The sequence below is a fragment of the Sinohyriopsis cumingii genome, chromosome 2 (assembly GCF_028554795.1).
Source record: "Sinohyriopsis cumingii isolate HCF-2022 chromosome 2, ASM2855479v2, whole genome shotgun sequence".
In the NCBI taxonomy this organism is placed as follows: Eukaryota; Metazoa; Mollusca; class Bivalvia; order Unionida; family Unionidae; genus Sinohyriopsis; species Sinohyriopsis cumingii.
The window spans coordinates 56,248,944-56,269,093 of NC_142962.1; the positions used below are offsets into that span (position 1 = coordinate 56,248,944).

The 20,150-nt window shown below is 37.3% G+C and overlaps 1 protein-coding gene across 2 annotated transcripts in view; it reads right to left on the reverse strand.

The window, feature by feature from the left end:
- The window catches only part of LOC149804911 (forkhead box protein N2-like), a 110,106-nt gene that overhangs the window by 85,712 nt on the left and 4,244 nt on the right, over positions 1-20,150 (reverse strand). For both annotated transcript variants that reach the window (XM_089945821.1, XM_089945819.1), the window contains exon 2: positions 3,778-3,847. The gene's annotated coding sequence lies outside the window, so the exon portion shown is untranslated. The remainder of the gene's footprint in view (positions 1-3,777; positions 3,848-20,150) is intronic.

Below are 20,150 nucleotides of genomic sequence, written 5' to 3' on the forward strand. Positions count from 1 at the left end.
TCTGTTTGCGGCAGTTCAAGTCTAAGATTCAGCCAATGTGGGCATGTGAGAAAGCCTGCCAATAGCTTCTCGTGGGTTAGTGGTTCTTTCCGGGGTTTTCCGGGTTCTTCCTCCACCATTAATACTGGCCGCCATGTATAGCCTATCGTGCTGAAAAATGGCGTTAAACCCCACAACAACAACAACAACAAATGTTCAAGATAGTCAATGTGGCATCCATAATTAGATGCCCAACCAGAACCATGTTCATTTACAACAAACTAGACAACATAAGAAACCATCTGGTGAAAACTACCTGTTCATATGACTTTCCTCAAAGAAGTAGCATTAACAAACTAAGATGGTTGCAGTAGCAGACATATTGGACATCAAATTGGCACTATTTTCAATTGGGACCATCTAAACATTTTAAAAAGTCTGTAAGTGAAACCACATGTTACTATGACCATACATTCATTAAATGATGCGGTAACAAGATTTTAAACATTTCTGCTGGCAGTCACACTGGCTGTCCAAGTGGAACTATTTTCATTTAAGACCAATAAGACATCATAAGAAGTATTCTTGTGAAAACCCATGACAATATGAGTTTCCTTTCAGAAGAAGTAGCATCATGATTTTTAAGACGGATGTGGTGGTATCTATACTGGATGTCAAATCAGAACCTTTATCACTTAAGAACAGCTATATGTTGTAAGTCTTTTAAAGAAAACCCCATGATGATATCAACCCATGGCTTCTATGGTAGGTATATTTACATGAAATGGGATGAATGTGGGTGTAAATTTTCATGGCAATCCTCCAAGTAGTTTAGGAGGATTAGCAGAAACAAACTTGTACTAGCAGATGGATAGACATCAGACAACAGGTCATACCATAAGCTGTCCTGTTCAATGACCAGTAGAACTAAAAAGCATTTAAATTGTTCTGGAGTATTATGACAATAGATTCGCAGTAAATCAGTTTAGGTAATTAGAACTGTACATTATCAGGTTCTTCCAGAACCTTCAATCATAAAATGTTTATCTGTGACAATTAATTGAAATAATATTGAAAAAATGCAAATGCCTTCCAGACAGATGACCAATTTTATTTATGGTCAATGGTCTGCATTATTTTAAGTTTTCTACAAAGGGTTGCCTTCCACTAACTATGCCAAATCATAAGCAATTTAGAAAACAAAGCCCTTACAAATAATTGTGTTCTGCTCATCCTTTTCTCCTAATGAAAAATGTAACTTTCCATCGTGGATATGCTGCTTGCATAAGTTTATTTTTCTCTGCCTCATCCAACCTATACTCTAACCATAATTTAAGTGAAGTTGTACCAAATCAATACATGTTATTATTATCTGAGTACGAGTTCAAATTATTTCCTCCCCATACAGTAACTTACAAGTTTCACAAAACATATTTCCTGACCATAAACAAGTTACATGAAATGTATTTCCTGTCCATAGGGTCACACATAAGACACATTAAACATGTTTCATTTCCTGTTGATAGGGCCAGATACAAATCACATGAAACAAATTTCCTGTCCAAAGTACCAGATACAAGTCATACGAAACATTTCCTGTCGCTATGGCCAGATACAAGTCACATGAAACATATCCTGTCCATGTGGCCAGATACAAGTTCTTTGAAACACATTTCCAGAACAATGGGCCAGAATGATAAAAGAAAGCATATCCAGTACATAGGGCCAGATAGTCACAAGAAAGACCAGAAAAACATAATGCTACAGTAAAGTACCAGTAACACTTTCGGGGGCCCCGAGTGGCCAAGTGGTCTAAAGCGCTCTCCGTTACGGATCACTGCCATCTCACCTCTGTCTGCATAGGTTCGAGTCTTGGATTCAGCCAATGTGGGTATGTGAGAAAACTTGCCAGTAGCTTCTCGAGGGTTGGTGGTTCTTTCCGGGGATTTCCCGGGTTCTTCCTCCACCATTAATACTGGCCGCCATGTATAGCCTATCTTGTGCTGAAAAATGGCGTTAAACCCTACAACAGCAACAACAGTAACACTTTCAAAATCATACAAGACACCTGATAGGCTCATATCCTGTAGCAGACTCCAAATGGCATGCTATGAGGTTGTTATTACTAATTCAAGATTAATAATCTTGACATGCAGACCAAAAATACATGTACTACAACAAAGTTCATACAACAATTTTTTAAGAGCTGGAAATGGCTGTGCCTCACATGTTCTATAAAGATGCATCCTTGTCTGAAAAAAGCCACTGCTATAGTCATTATTAAATATCAGAGGATAAGAAGATTACACAGAATTTGAAGGAAAAATCCTATCTTTGCTCCTTTTTTTTAAATTTTCTTAACACATTCACCCCTGGAGGTTTTTTGTCGTTTTCACCTGAAATTTGAGTAGGAGACACATTTTAAAAGCTATTTCTGAATACATCGAAAAACACCAAATCCCAGGTGATCTTTCAATAACGTACTGCCTAGTTGTGTTAGAAACATCATTTTTCATTGGCTATTTTGCTCGCGCATAAGCAGAAGGGTAAAAGTTGGATTTTTGTTGTTGTTGCTAAATGGACCCATTATTTTTGTATCGAGACCACTCTTTATTCCAAATGCGCATCTTATCCTACTTTTTGCAAAGGTTCATCTGTTTGTTTGCAGTTCATACCTGTTTGCCTTAGATCTCAGACCAAAAAGTCTAAAATCTGGACACAAAACTGGATTCTGACCACAGACGAATTTTGGGCAGAAAAAATTCTGGTCCAAAAAGTGACATTTTTCTGTCTGTATTTTGTAGTGCAACAAGAAATTCCAGATTAATTGGTATCATTGTAGAGCTACATCTGTCAACTTTTCTATAATATCACCACTTTAGTGTATCATGCATGACCATGACGCTACAGAGCTCGGCAGTAGGCTACTACCTCCTGCCACGTTAACTCGTCGCCAGGGGTTAATGTGTTAACAAGGATTTTTTAATTTTTTTACAAATCGTCAAGGAATGGCTAAATTTGTAATTTATGTACAACATTGATGCACAAGTGATTAAATACGCAAGGAATATTCAAATTTGGTGATGTCATCAAAATGCACCCATTAACACATTAACCCCTGGAGGTTTTTGTCATTTTCGCCTGAAATTTGAGTAGGAAACACATTTTGAAAGCTATTTCTGAACAGATCTGAAAACACCAAATCCCAGGTGATCTTTCAATAGCATAATGCCTAGTTGTGTTAGAAACATGGTTTTTCATTGGCTATTTGGCTCGTGCATGACTAGAAGGGTAAAAGTTGGATTTTTGTTGTTGTTGCTAAATGGACCCATTATTTGTATATTGAGACCACTCTTTATTCCATATGCCCATCTTATCCTACTTTTTGCAAAAGCTCATCTGTCTGTTTGCAGTTCAAACCAGTTAGCCTTAGATCTGAGACCAACAAGTCTAAAATCCTGACACAAAATCAGATCCCGACCACAGGTGAAGTTTGGGTAGAAAAAAAATCTGGTCCAAAAAATGAGGTTTTTCCCTCTTTATTTTGTAGTGCAACTAGAAATTCCCGATTATTTGGTATCACTGTAAAGCTACATCTGTCTACCTTTCTATAATACCAGCCTCTTTAGTGTATCATGCCTGACCATGATGCTACAGAGCTCGGCAGTAGGCCACTACCTCCTGCCACGTTAACTCGTCACCGGGGGTTACTGTGTTAACACGCAGGTCAAATTCTACAGTACTAAGAGAATGACAACCATGTTTATAATATTTTACTAGTAAAACAAGCTTTCTTACCTGCTTCTGTAGTAGAACATGGATTCTGTGCAGTTCATTCAAGGTGTATCTTTAATAGCCCCGATGCTATCTGAAATATATAAGATTTATATTCTGGAAAAGAATAGATGTATTACATATCCTCAAGCTCTTTTAGTCACAGGCCCAACTGAGACATGTTCTGCAAAGGCATACATCTTGCCTAAAAAGACAAAGCCATGGCTGGCTTTCAAAACTTTTTCAGAAACGGCCAATATATCACATACACTGGCCTTAAATTCACCGAAATTTCAAAATTTAAAGAAATTGCTTGATACCTAGCAATTAAATCTACACTACTGATGGCGCTCGCATACAAACTTTGTCTGTTGTAGTTTTCCAGCAGTCCTCCAAATTTAAGATTTCTAAAAACGGAATTTGGGATATAAGTCCTTATAATTATAGACAATATTAAAATTTGTGGTAGTCTAACACACTTTAACACAATGACGAATTTTTGACATTTAGTCCAGGACAACACAGATTCCAACCAAAGAAAGCTCTGTTATGTCATCAAATACTGTGAATTGAAAGGGGGGGGGGGGGGGGCTTGTTTTCCCCAACAAAAACAAAACATTTCACTCTGCATTTAAATCTAAAGGCATACCTCTGATGGAGTCCAACAGTCCACACAGATCAATTGTAGGGTAGGCTGGGTGCCACAAATTGATCATAGGGTATGCTGGGGGCCACAAATAGATCACAGGGTAGGCTGGGGGCCACAAATAGCTCATAGGGTATGCTGGGGGTCACAAATAGATCATAGGGTAGGTTGGAGGCCACAAATATACCACAGGGTAGGATGGGGGTTACAAAGAGATTGAGGGTCTTTAAGTGAATGGTTTGTAGCTACAATTACATTACATCCTCAAAAAGATGGGGGAAATAAATTGGACAGTAAACTTCCATGATTAGATTACAGCTGGATTTGGTTTGGTCTGGTGTTTTCCAACACAGCAGCACAAGTAGGCTATTTAGTGCATGCTAACCTACATGCCAATCACAATTCCCATCTCCGTTAGCCACCTCTTGTAACATACAATAGGCTGCATACGGCCTAATCTACATCTTCCATCCCACAGGGAGAAAGAAGACTAGCAATGGAAATACATTGTGAATTGACAAAATGAAATACTTATTGACCTTTCATGATTACAGTACATTGTATCCCTTCAGATTATATTTTATCCATCTGCAACAGCTTGTGTGAAATAGGAACATCAGAAAGAAAAGAGGTTATGCATCCCTCCCAAACCAATTATTACCAAAAGTGCCTGCAACCAAGCTGCTGCAAAAATCAATAGCAGCCCAATATTACTCTACTGTCAGCTAATTTGGTGAGACAGAATGGTCTAATATGGTCAAAGACTGGTCTTGTGGTGTTTCAACTCATGGACAATCTGATATTGTCTGAATGATATGCACATATATCTATTGTATGGGGCTATAATGGCCTTAAAACACAATCCTCACAATCTTGTCCCAAGACAACCGAAAGAATGCATACAAAACAAAGATGATGTAAACTGCACTCTTTTAAAACGTTTTAAAACTTCTCAGCTAGAACATCACCATGGGATGCATACCAGGGCAAGAAGGCTGTCACCTCTTCAACATGCAGGAGGGTGCATTTGGCTTGTTATACATTCCTCAGTTCATGGGTGGTGACTATGCAAGTGTTAAGGTGGATTTTTTAAATACAGCCAAAAGTGTTCTGCTTACAATGGCAGTGTATACAAATTCTCCATCAGAGTGGCTATTTTAAAAAAATGCATACACAGGGTATACATTTCATTAAAAAATTAGGTAGCAATATCAGAAAATGAATTTCAACATACATGTATATTTAAATATAATTAGGCTGCATACCGGCACTTTATTCAAGAAAATTATTAAATCATTACAACTTTCCATGCATATTTTGAAGCAAAGCAAGTGACTCTAACTGAAGCTGAGAAAAGGAGTATAATATTGGTATGGTTTCTATTTCAACACTGTACGAGTGACAAATGCATAATTTCATCTCCACAATATTCATTTCATTAAAATTAAATTAAAACTAAATTCATTATATATTAGAGGGTTTTACCCTACTTCTTCTTTGCAATAATTCAGGGCAATATGTTTGTACCGTTGTGTCAGCAATATAAATGCAATCCAAATGATAATGCTCATCAATGGTTATACATTTTTAATATTACTACAAATGACAAAAATTTTAGCCATTGAGAACTGCAATAAATGTGATTGTGATCTTAGGCCATTGATAACTGTGATAAATATGATTGTGATTGTACAATTTTCAATCCCTTTACCTTGCTATTATTTAGTTTTGCATACAGGTAGATGGAATCAAAGAACATATTCAAGTTTATTTTCTGTATTATTTCCTAAGATTAATTCCACATTTCATAAACAAATTTGCCAAAGAAACAAATAATAATATTCCAATCCCTTTATTTTTCTCATCATTATGGGATACAGCATTATACGTGTTCATTCACTCTTTTCTTAAACTTGAGCCAACTTCTCCAATTCAGTTCTAGGATCATAATTCTTAAATTCAGGTCCATCCTCCATCACCCTCATCAATTTTCTTACAGTTTCTTGCTTTAAATATCCAAGACCTTTGTCTTGAAAGAATTATGTGATGGGAAACCTTATGAACTGAATAATGCTTATCAAATTGCGGTGTCAAAGCATACGTGTGTAATTAATCATTTGATTCAAGTGATGATAAGGAACAACAATCAAGCAACAGGTGTCTTAATCGTTATATCTACAAAGATCTGGAATATGCTGCTTCATCCAATCCTCACATGGACCTTAACAACCTGCAAACTTTCATAACTGTCATTCGCTTTGCAGAAACAGCTCAAATAAAAGAAAAGTTCATCAAATAAAAAAACTTGTATATCATAGACCTGGCTGTTCGAAATTTAAAATATGCCTATTTTGGCAGATTTCAGTCACATAGGGGAACACTGTAAAAAGATTCCACTTCAATACTAACACAGCCCTTTAAAAAACATTTATGTCCACTCGGATGTTGAAGGAGAATTGCTGCTTCACTCCCCCTTTCCAACTAAATTTGAGACCAGGTTAATAAATGCTTTCATTTATTTTAGAAAACAATATTCAATGATGAGTTATAATTTTTAGGCCTAGAAATAAAGCAGAGACTGAACGAATTAAAGAAAAAAACAAATTTACAGTTATACTGTCAATTCTGTTATATTTGCAATTTTCTTTTATCACGAACTACAAGGTGACATAACAGATGGAAGATAGGGTTAGATCTGATAGTAGAAGACTGACATCAATGGTATATCAATCCAGACCAACAGAAGTAAACAGTTCTATTTATTGCCTCATGTATTTCAGATGATTACATCTGCATACATGTACGCCATGAGGCAATTGTCCTGAATCCTGTCCAAACTTCTGGACAATGCAAAAAAAAGTTTCAGAACATGTTAGTTGATGACAATGACATTTAGGTGCACAACTCCTATTTAAAACTCTTTTGTTGGTGCATGCATTCTTTAATCCTGAATTTAAATTTTTACACTGATTTATGTAAATAAATTCAAATACAATTTCTTTTTTTTTTTTTTACTGTAATTCTTTATTCAGAAAATCAACAAAACAAAAAACAATGACATAATTTAATTCTAGTTGTCAAAGGATATAAACAGGACTCATAAACTGTAGGGCCCATTAATTATCTGATTACTTTCCTTCCACAAAGGCCAACACAAAAAATATGTTTCCTATTGCACTGGTTTTAAAATTTGGGGAGGTAAGTAGGTTTTACACACACACAAACACTCCTAGGACAGGTCCCAAAAATTTGGGTAGTTTCTATTCATGGTAATACGACACTCCAGCTGAATGGCCCTCTGCTATCAACAACCCAAGCCGATCACTGTGAGCCTAACAGTTCTTCCAGGCTGGTGTAAACTACTGTATGCACCTGGTTATTAGTCCACATAACAACCAAACATGCAATTGATGCAGGTGTTTGTGACAATACAATGAGTGTCATTCATATGCATTTCAGTCTACTATAAAGGCTTATTACTTCCTTGTTTTCCACAGCCACATATGAACATTTTAAATGGATTTATGAATAGTCCATATTAATGTTGTTACATAACACATTGTAATTTGTCCATAACACACTGTAATTTGTCCATAACACATTGTAATTTGGCCGCAACTAAGAATGATGCACCTGCATTAACATAATAAATTTAGAAATTCTAAGATGGTAAACTTATGAGAGAAAAAACATTTGCTATGCCACCGTATTTATATATGACTCTCTTACACTGGAACCAAATATGTTAAACACCTATTGCAGACTTAAAAGAAAAGTAAAAAAATACAATCAACCAACTTGATATATATTTTTCTATTGATGATATGCAAATTAAACAAAATTTCAAAATTAGCACATAATGAAATCCAAATCACAGTCCAGTTAGACTAGACTCATTTCACACACACACACACACACAGATTTGGCCATCATTTTATTCTTTTGGTACTATGAACACTTTGAGTAAATAGACACAAAAAACATTTGCACTAGTGCCCTTTCAAGTAAAGTCAGGGCCCTTTTGAAATTTTGTAACCCAACCCACCCCCTCAACCCCTGACCTGATCCGGCATTTTATGTTGCAATTACCTTTGAGACAAGGCAAAAATTTAGTGTCAAACGATTTGATAGGAGGAAAAAAAATATTCAGCAAAACTCACCAAGGAAAATGATTTTGGAATAAATAATAAAGGTCTTGTCCACCTCTATAAGTATTCCTCCAAATTTAGAATATATTCACCTCTTGCTGATATCAGATAAATGCCTAATGTAATGTTTTATATGTGTTATCTATGATAACCTGAGCTGATTCAGACTTTATGCCTGTGTATATTCTTTCCATAATACCATGAATCAGCACAGAGAGAGAGAGAGAGACAGACAGACTGACAGATAGAGAGACAAAGAGAGGGGAAAAGTTCATAAGAGAGTAACAATTTGCTTCTTCAAACGATCAGTTACCCAGGAACCCGAAAAACGGAAATTGTACTACATGTGTACAAGTCCATATTTTTTTATTCACAAAGTATATTATAAATATCACTATCAAATGTCATCTGGTACAAAACCGAAGAATTCATCCTCATTGTCTCATAAAGTTCAAGAAATCCTCCATCGTTGTCCAGTAAATCTTTGTGATGTAGTCATTATAAATATCATCTGACTCCTCTTCCTCGGCCTCACTGTCATAAGCGGATGCTTATTTAAAGTCAGAGCTTGAGCTTTGTAAGTAACACTTCGATAATACAATTTGTAAAATCTGTAACAGGTTGCAACTGAACACATTATTTGTGCAGCAAGATGAAATAACCATCCTCTGTTACTTGCCACTGCTCAGCACTGAAAAACTATGTGTACTCAAGGCTCAATCACAAGGACTGTCAACTTGAAAACAATGTGAGTGCTGCCTTTACAAGCACTGGCAGAAAACTTGTATATCGTTATGATAAACAATAAATCTGGAAAACGTCAACTCAACTTAGTAAAGATGCCAATTGGTATTCGGGTACTCGGGGACCAGACTATTCATAATAACCTAGGTTATAAAATGTGCCATAGGGTACCCGTTTATCAGATATTTTCTTCATGAACTCAAGAAGAGTTCATTTCACACCAGCTGATTCACTGGTGGAAAATATTTTCTCATCTGGATTAAAGATTGACTGGCAAGTATTCATGGAAGAGCTTAGACAGTCCACAATCGTTGTCATCTTCTTTACTGTCCTTTTTCTTTTCTCCTCGCTTTTCTCTTTCAAGCTCTTGCATGATGTATTTTTTGGCTCGCCTTTAGTCCTCTTGATAGTTGACCCTTTTGGTCTTTTTATTCTATTAATGAGATGTTTGGGTCCATTTATGACTTCAATGTTCGGACAATCACCATGTGTCACACCAACAGACCCTCTCTTGCTGCATACCTGCGAGTCACAAATTTTTCTATCTCTTCTGTGGTTGAATCTAACATCTCTTGCTGCACCTCTGGATTATCCTTGTGATATACATTTCTTAGAATGGGGTCAAAACTTAATGACTTTTTTTGTTTTCGATGTACAAGACCAAATGTTCTTACAATATGTCCCAAGTCATTATAACTGGCTTTTTTCCCCATGTACCTTTCAGATATTTTGGATGGTATCTCTTCATCTTTTGTGCCATCTTGCTTAATCTTCGAAGCATCTTCTCCAGAGATGACAGACTGGATTACAGTATACATTTGTCTCTGGTCATCTCCAGTGGATATCTTTATCATTACATTACTTAGTGAATGTCCCTGGTCAAAGACATTTCTTTGCGTCGTTGTGGTCAATCTCTCGGGCTGTGTCTAATCCAAAGCTGACAATACTACCACTGTGGGAGGTACTGAATAGAGCATGTCTCATTTGTCTGTGAAAGTGACATGATTTGTAATGTTCTATCAAAAGCCGTGAGCAAAATCCAGCTTAACTGGAAGTTCCTTTTAAGAATGAGAATGAAACTGAAGACTTCACACTGGCCAGAAGTAATCTGTGTCCATATTTTTTTTATCCTAGTCTTTCAGCAATGGCAATGGCTATAATTCTGTCACAATGCCTCATTATATTGGTATGCAGGGAAATGTTTTATACTCAGTGAATGTTTTCTTAATGAATTCTTTAACATTTGTCAAAATCTCATTTCATGCTGGCCAATCACAAAGTTTTTTCTCAACTCCTCTGCACGTGAATGTTCTCAATAGTTACTAATTTACTGCAGTCTTTTTCAACATCATTTGTCTCATATATATGAATGAGGCCTGATGTTTCATTGGCTGATATTAAATTCATGAATTTGGACTTTCTTGAGTACAGTACTGGAAATTCTGGAAGAAATATTTCATACCTTTGTTCCCATCTATAAGCTTAAATAGGTTTCTTGCAATCTTATAGTCAGGTGCAAACAAAACATTTTCATTTGTTTCACTCAATTCAGCCTTCTCCCAAAAAAACAACAGAACCACTTTCAATGTGACTATATCGTCATCTCTACCACTGGAGGGTGGAGGATGGCGGCATAATAGTGGCGGTGATGGTGCGTTGTTTAGATCTTGATAGTATGCTACTATCAGTACCGCAAACCAGTTTCATCTTTGTCTGTGTGCATGTGATTTGGATTTTAACGTAGCTTTAAAATAATTCAGTCATATCGCTACGATGTCTGCAGTGTGACAGTTTATAGTGATGTCTAGCACTGGGGCATCATGCCACAGACATGTAGCATGATGTCCCACCCAGTCTCATTATCCTGATACCAGACAAACCAGTCCTAACACTAACCTTTTACGGCTAAGCGCCAAGAGAGGCAGCTGTTAGTACCAATTTTGTAAGTCTTTGGTTGTTGTTGTTGTAGGGTTTAACACCGTTTTTCAGCACATGATAGGCTATACATGGCAGCCAGTATTAATGGTGGAGGAACAACCCGGAAAGAACCACAGACCCACGAGAAGCTACTGACAGGCCATAAGTCTTTGGTATGACTCGGCCGGGGATCAAACCCAAAACCTCCCACATCCAAGGTGGACACTCTAACCACTAGGCCACCGGAGCGGTATATCTTTGTCATAAATGGTATCTGTATTTCTTTGAGGGCTTGAACATCTTGGAGAATATCTTTATCAGCATCAACTTTTATCATAATATCAGAATATTCTTCCTCCTTTTTTTCTTCTCTTCTTTCATTCATTTTATCTTCATAAATTGGTTGTATGTCCTCCTCATCTATAACACTGATATCAATACATGGCAACAAATCACAAGATACATCTGGATCATACTGGATGTTTTTTATACCTTCGACTGTACCCCCATTACCATCAGCTGCTGTTATGGAGGTAATGGCTCCATTAATGCCCTCATTATCTTCACTGGAGATGTTTAGTGGGAAGTTTTCGTTTCTTTCATTATTACTGACAGTATCCATTTTCTCCACATCAAGGATGAAAAATATCTCCATTTTGCAGACTTTGGCTTATATTGGCAGCTGATTTGAGGGGAAAAAACAGATGTCATGTTATAGCAGTTGATGAACAACTCATCTGTGATATCTTGTATGAGACTACTCTAATTTCTGTCAAGTATTACATTGATGAATCAAAATGGCAATATAAAGATGACACTTTCGAGGTACAGAAATCATCTGATGATCGATGCCTGAGGCTGTCTTTATTCGGTAGTGTTTGTTCTAATAAACACTGGAATGGTAAAGGAATGTGCAAGTCACATCTAAGGGGTCTACAAGCTAATGTTTCTCCTCGTTAAAACATTGAAATCAAATGGAGTCAAGAATTCTGCATTCCTCTGGGAGATCTTGGTCATCCAGACAAGAAAAAGTGACATGTAATGGGGTTGGAGTTTTCCAGATTTCACATGACTTTTTGCAACAAAACGCTCACCAGGCAGAAGGTAGCCTTTGGGAAAGAAGTGTATGACAGGCACATATACAATTTGACTTTTCTTCCAAGAGGCATAACTGTCAGAGAGATATCATCATATGTTTCAACATTGTGTTGCGATTCCAGTAATCCAATACCAATGTGTATTCCTGCTTTATGTGCACACAGAACTGTGCACTGAAAACATATGATATTTTTGAAATGAAGAGTAAGTATGTCTCTAAGAGCATTTTCTGTGTCAGTTTCTATTTTCTCAGGTCAATGGATACTTTCCAGATGGATAGTAATTCCATTTATTGCATCAGCAGCAAACGTCCGAGCTAAATTCCACTGACAGAACTTCAAACACGACTAATTTAGTTTTTGTCCCTTTTCTGCCAACTTGTTACATAATCCAAAGATTCCCATTTACTTTCCTGCTCATTTTCATATTCTGATACTTCTTTCTTATAGTGCCATTCAAGCAGTTGAATTTTATTCCATTCGCTGTTGGTGAACTGTTTTATAATCAATAATTAAAGATGAAATCTTCATCCCCATAAGTTGTAGCTTTTTAATGGTTTCTTCATACAAACTCAGACTTTGAATTTCAGCAGACCCTAGTTGTTGATAAAGGTTCCATGCTGATTTGTTCAATTTGTTTGAAAATATAGACTGTTTGTTATTCATCATATACCACTTTGCAAACCTGGAAGTCATCTTATATTTGTGATGAAACATATATCAAAAGAAATACATCAGCAAAACAAATTACTTTCTTCTCTCTGGATTATCCAAGTAATTCTTGTAAAATAATTTTTTTTTCCTGTCAGGAATTGAGTGGTTAGATTTAAGGAACTTTACAAGATCATCAATGGCTATGCAAGTTCCACCTTCAATTTTATTGAAAGACAGAGAATCCAGTGACGATATAGATATGGAAACCTGTTGAAGAATGAAATTATTACCTATCTGACATCAATAATTCGGTCAAACTAGACATTTGCTAAAAATATAAGGCTAGAATTTTGGTACTGGATTTTATATAAATTTTGGTACTGGATTTTATATATTGGAAGATAAAAGACAACAATTATGACTGATCAAGGAGATGAGAGATGGACAGAAATATAAACTACAAACATATGACCATTATATAAATTGTTTCAATTTGTTGCCTGAATGCTTGTGGTAGTTTGATCAACTGTATGATTAAATGCTTTTATAAAATGCCATGTTCATTTAAAAACATATATGCTAATTACCATAGTCTCTATGTTACTTCTAATATACATTAGGCAATAAAGTACTACTGTCTAATGATGATACACTTCTAATATACCTTCATAGCCAACATCATGCTAGTGCTTCATGCTGCAACAAGACAAACATATGACCAATATGACAATTAAAGAGGCATGAACTCTGGGTTTCTTGATTTGTGGATGTTTCTGGAGAGAGAGCTTATTGAACTTAACTTATTGTTAATGAACTATTATTGAACTTAAAAACTGAATTGATATATTGATATAAACAGTTGAAAGCTATTGTGGTATAATGCTATTATATTTCTACAATTTCAAATATAAATAATACAACTGAAGCTCACAACAGAAGGTGTATGTATGTGATACACTGAGTAAGTAATATTACAAAATACTGAATACAAATAATATAGAATTCTTATCATTTCTTCCTCTTGGAATTTTTTTATTATATTACATACTCCATGTCTTCAAGATAATACTGTAATTATTCTTTAGTAAAAGTCATAAATGTATTCAGACAATGTATTTGGAGTGCCTGTCAATCAAGCCCATCACAAAAACAGTCAGTAATCCTATTTTGGTACAAAATATAGACCTACAATCTGTCATGCCCAATACAATATAGAAATTCCATATTTAAAGCTAGATTTCAAACATAGGGAACTGAAATAGGGGCATAATAACTGGACAGTTAGCTATGAGTCTAAAAGCAAATATATTTTACATCAACAAAAATATATATATATATATATATATATTGTACTATGTGATTTAGCCACTGGGATAAACCGGTTCAATTGAAATTATTTAAACCATGGAAGGAAAAAAGTATTAGGGTCAGCACCGAAAAATATGGATAGTCAGCCAACCAGAAACACATTTTTTGGCCTAATGCTTTACTGGTGTAATTCAGAACTTAACAAATGATGTTGGGGGTGGGGGTGGACACCATTTTTCAACACATTATAGGCTATACATGGCACCCAGTATACTTGGTGGAGGTAGAACCACCAACCTACATGAAGCTTTCTCAGATATCCACATTGGTCCAGCAGAGTTTTTAACCCAAGGAGAACGTGATATGAAGTATGAGTGATCTGTGAAGGCAGACACACCTACAGTCCCCTTACACGTCATATATCATTTATTTGTTTTAGTAGAAATTGTCTTTAAACCAGTTTTCATTCAAATATTAAGACCAGGAAAATACTTAACTTTACTGATATTGGTGTTTGACAAGTATTCCAAAAGTTGAAATGTTTTCCTTCTTGCTTTTCTTCTCAAATTTTTTTTAATCTTATTTTATTTGCAAAATTGTTCTTCTTATAAAACCTGTTGCTCAAAGTTCATGTAAGTATAGTCCATGTATTTTCTACACTAACCAATAGCAAGATCTGAAAATCACCCCAAAAGTGCTTAGGGCCATTCAATTATTGATGATTTCATCATCAAGACTTGATTTATATGTTTTATAGGAAAGATAAATGCTAACCATGTTTAAAAATATCCCAAACAACTGAGACTACAATCCCATACCTTGCAGAGACAACTTTGCAACCCACAAGCACATGAAACTCTAGGGTAACAAGAAAGATTATACTTTATCTGTGTATCACCCACCATCTTCAGGAAACCGATTCACTATTTTTAAACATTTTTTACAAACGACCACCATTTTATTCTGCTCTGGGCTCAGTCCCATGCATTCACTGATGGAGTATGCCATACTGCCATGATTCTAATGCACACTGCAACTGTTCAATGGATGATGATTCAGCAAATTAAAAGTAAGTTTATATCAGTGATCAAGGATGCAAACAACTGGCACATTAGCTTAAGCTGTGTGAAACACACATTTGAATTGTATTGATTATATTATGTTTTTGAGCATCATTCAATCTGCCAGAATTCTCCAGTGAAAATGTCAAAAAATGCAAAACAACTGGCCTCTGTCCAAGGACTAATGCTCATATGAAACACTACATGTTCCAAAAACTTAAATGCACAAAGTTTGTACAAGCCAATGCATATACATGTAACACTTGCTGTGTCAGTGCAAGTTAATTTACACTGAAATGTAATTCACCTAATCGTTGATTATCATACCCAACATGTAGCTTTTTGTCATTCATGCCATATTTCTGCCCTCTAGATTTGTAAGTTTTTAAGTGTTTAATGATGCTTCTTGTCAATGAAGTGCCTTCGATCAGTCCTTTTTCAAAACTGACAGATAAGAATGGCACTTGGAATTATTTTTTTAAATATATGTTGTTGTTGTAGAGTTTAATGCCATTATTCAGCACAAGATAGACTATACAAGGTGGCCAGTATAACTTGTGGAGGAAGAACCCTGGAAAACCCTGGGAAGAACCACCAACCAACGAGAAGCTACTAGCAAGCTTTCTCATATACCAACGTTAGCTGAGCCTCAAACCCATGCAGACAGCAGTGAAATGGCAGTGATCCAGAACAGTGAGCACTTTAGACCACTCTGCCACTCAGGGCCCTGTTTTTTTTTAATTTTTAGGTTCATATGCACATACCCGATGAGCATTTAACCATAGATAATTAGATATCCATGTTTGTTTGTTATTTCTGAATTATATAATTTTCTGGTTCCAAACTTATCGTGTTCTGAGCAGTATATAGCATTAACTTACTACCTTGAATTAAGTAAGACAGGACATCTAGTCGAGCTTGTTATCAGATGTCATTTGCTGCTGATTTGTTACAATTAATCCATTGGCTGACAAGTGATATGCTTCCTACAAACAAAAGATTGCCTAGTTACATCAAGTGAAAGAGAAGAGTTGCAAAGATTTAGGAAGGGGGATGTCCACATCTATTGCACGCATGCTGGTGGACGATGAGCTCAATACATGGCAGGCATGTACGTCCACAGAGGCTACAGGGGAATCTCCGAGTTGTGGAAGGTGCTACCATTTGCTCCCGTTTTTTTCTTCGCCGTCTATTTACCTCCAAGCTGGCTCATCTGTTTTGTTCAAAAGTGGCAGTGGTCCAGTCAATGGTACATCGCCAGCTTTCATGGTCAGCAGCTTGTGTTGCTCATTGGTAGTGATCGATGCCACAGGTGGTGAGGGTCTTTTTCAAGGAGTCTTTACATCTCTTTCGAAGTGCCCCTCTATCACGGTGACCAGCTCTCCATACAGTGCAATCTTGGGCAACAAGGGTGGCAGTGTCTGCAAAGAAGTTCTCTAATTAGTTTTGCCAAAGTCATGGTTTGGGCCTGAAGTCGCCTTAAGCTGACAAGGTTGCCATCAGTACGAAAACGGATATAGATGCCATCTTCGTAATCAAGGACCACTGTTGCTTTTTGGAGCATTATGCTGAAGAAGATTGAGAACAATGTGGGGGCTAAACCACAGCCCTGTTTCATGCCATTTGTGATGGGGAAGGTCTGTGACAGATCGTTATTGTTTCTGACCTGACCATGCTGGTCTTCATGTTGTTGGATGACCATGGTAAGGAACTCTGGAGGACAGCCGAGTTTTTCAATGATTTTCCACATTCCAGTTCTGCTCACCATGTCAAATGTTTTCATCAGGTCCATAAATATGATGTACAGCCCTTTGTTGTGTTCTCAGCATTTCTTCTGGATCTGTCTCAGGACGAAAACCATGCCAGTTGTGCCCCAATTGGCTATGAAGCTGTATTGACTCTCTGGAGCATGTTCCTCTGCAATGGTGGGCACCAGTCTGTTCAGCAACACTCTAGCAAGGATTTTGCCTGCAATGGAGAGCAGAGTTATCCCACAGTAGTTTAAACAGTCAGACTTTTCCCCCTTGTTTTTGTACAAGGTGATGATGAATGCATCTCGGAGGTCTTGTGGAAGTTTCCCTCGCTCCCAGCAGCAAACGAAGAACTCATGGAGTTTGTTGTGCAATGCTGGGCCTCCTATCTTCTATATCTTTGGTGGGATACTTTTCCTGCAGCCTTTACAGTCTTCAGCTGTTCTATGGCTTTTACAGACTCTTGCAGTGTGGGTGCCTCATCAAGTTACATCTTTGGTGGCTGCTGTGAGATGCGGTAAATTGCTGCCTCCTGGACGGTGCGGCTAGTGCTGAAGAGGGTGTGGAAGAGAGCTGAACAGCGGTTCAGAATAGATTCCCTGTCAGTGAGTAGTTTTTGGCCATCTGCACTCCATAGCATGCCCTGTATTTGGAAGAAAGGACCATATGCTGCTTTCAATGCTTCATAGAACCCCTTGTAGTCACCAATGTCAGCATACAGCTGGATTCTTTCTGCAAGCTTTGTCCAACATTCATTTTGTATGTCTCCGATTCTGCACTGAAGGGAGCTGCAGATAAGGTGGAAGGCTCTTTCTTCTGTGGACAGGATGGTTGAGGAGTTAGGCTTGGTATTCTGATCTCTTTTTTGGCCAGCAGTTCTTGGATTTCTTGGTTGTTTTCATCAAACCAGCCTTTGTTTTTCTTAGTGGTGAAGCGAAGGATTTCTTTAGAGGTTTGCAGAATGGCAGCCTTATCTCTTCCTGAGGTAGATCTGATGGAAAATTGGTTCTTTAAGTCTAGACTGCAGGCTCTCTTGAAAATCTGCCTTGATGTGTGCAGACAGCAGCTTTTTGACCTGAAGCTTCCTTCTCGAGGTGCCTCCTTGTTGTCTGGGCCTGGACTTGAATTGGAAGTTGAGCTTGCATTGGACAAGATGATGATCTGTGTGGCACTCTGCACCACTCTGGTATGAAGGACATCTTTTAAGTCCCTCTGGTGTACTATCATGTAATCGATTAGGTGCTAATGTTTTGATCTAGGATGCATCTAGGTCGTTTTCAGGCTGTCTTTCTGCTGGAATACAGTGTTTGTGATGGTTAGCTGTAATTCTGCACAAAATTCAAGAAGTAGGCACTCATTGTCATTGCAGCCATCCACGCCATGTTTCCCAAGAATGGCTTTCCAGGCTTCCGAGTCTTGGCCCACTTTGGCATTTAAATCTCCAAGGATGATTTTTTTTTTTGGCTCTCTGGGGCGCTCGTTTTTCAGTCTTTGGTTTTCCTGACCACTACAGGGTGTATCCAGCACAGAGTTCTCTCAGACTTCTTTCCTCTGGAAGGTGGACTTCACAAAGTGCAACAATGCAACACCAAGATGAGAGAGTTTGTGTGCAATTAAGGCAGAGTGTCATTCTGGTCTGTTGTTGTCAGTTGAGTCTAGCATTGTTCTAATGTTCCAACAAGCCAGTTTTAGTCCACCTTTTCTAGTCACCTCTCTATGGGAGCAAGCAGTGCTGTCCCTAGAGAAGGCTGCTTGGTCACTCAGGCTGCTACTAGGTGATAGCATTGTCTTCGGATCAACATCAGACGCCCAAAAGCCCGAGTCGCCTACATGTAGGATTGGGACTGCGGCTTCCAGTGACACCTTTCACCTGCCGTTTTTGCCCTTTCCAATCGCTGCAGGGCTTGACAGAGTCGTATAGATGTAGGGGTAGATTTAAACAGTAGACAGTTCCATCAAAGTGAATTCAACTGCATATGCCAGATTCATTGTAAAAGATGTACTTGGGCCAGTTGACATGACTTCAAGTGAGTGAGTGACTTGGATTTTTAACATAGTTTTAACAATTTTTCAGTCATATCGCTAAGATGTCTGCAGTGTGGCAGTTTATAGTGATGTCTAGCACTTGGATATCATGCTGCAGACATGTAGCATGATGTCCCACCCAGTCACATTATCCTCACACCAGACCGACCAGTCCTAACACTAACCTCTTAATGCTGAGCGCCAAGCAAGACATCTGTTAGTACCATTTTTGTAAGTCTTTTGTATGACTCGGCCAGGGATCGAACCAATGACCTCCCGCATCCGATAAAGACGCTCAAACCACTAAGCCACTGGACTTCAAACAGAATTATTTAAATTGCAGAATCAAGAGTTTTCTGTTTAAATTTTCTTTACCACTGTTGTTGCTGTGCATTAGTACACAAAAAAGCCACCATTATCTGCACATACTGCAATTGGTGAAGGGATTATTTCACATTATTTTCATATGTCTTCCTGAAAATGACTTAACTTCTTGCTGGGAGTCCATCTTTAGCCATGAAATCAAAGTATCTACTCCCCAACAGGATTCAGATGTTAACTATTTCCGAGATACCTGGCCCACGTAAAATTTATATTTAAGCTGTCCACAGAATCCATTTCTCAATGTACAAGTTGCATATAAAAGATTGGGTCAACCCATGTATTCAGTTAAAGCAATTATTTATCAAGTCTAAATATGGGCTTCTTTAAGCATTTGGCATTTCATTGGAGATCAAAAAGTAGTACCAGCATAAATGCCAGGCATTTAGGATAATGACAAATTCAATTCTGGAGACATACAATGCATTGAAATTTAATTAAATTAATTTAGCCACAAGTCTGTGTGGTTTGGATTATGTATAGATCACTTTAAAGAGACATTTTTTTTAGATAAGCTCAGCATTTAAATACATATGAACAGATAATGTATTTTCCCCCATAAGTGTATATCTTCAGCACCAAAAGAAACAACTATATTTAGGAGTTTATATGTAAACATGGAAAATAACACCAACATTCATTTGAATTTTCATTTGATTCCTCAA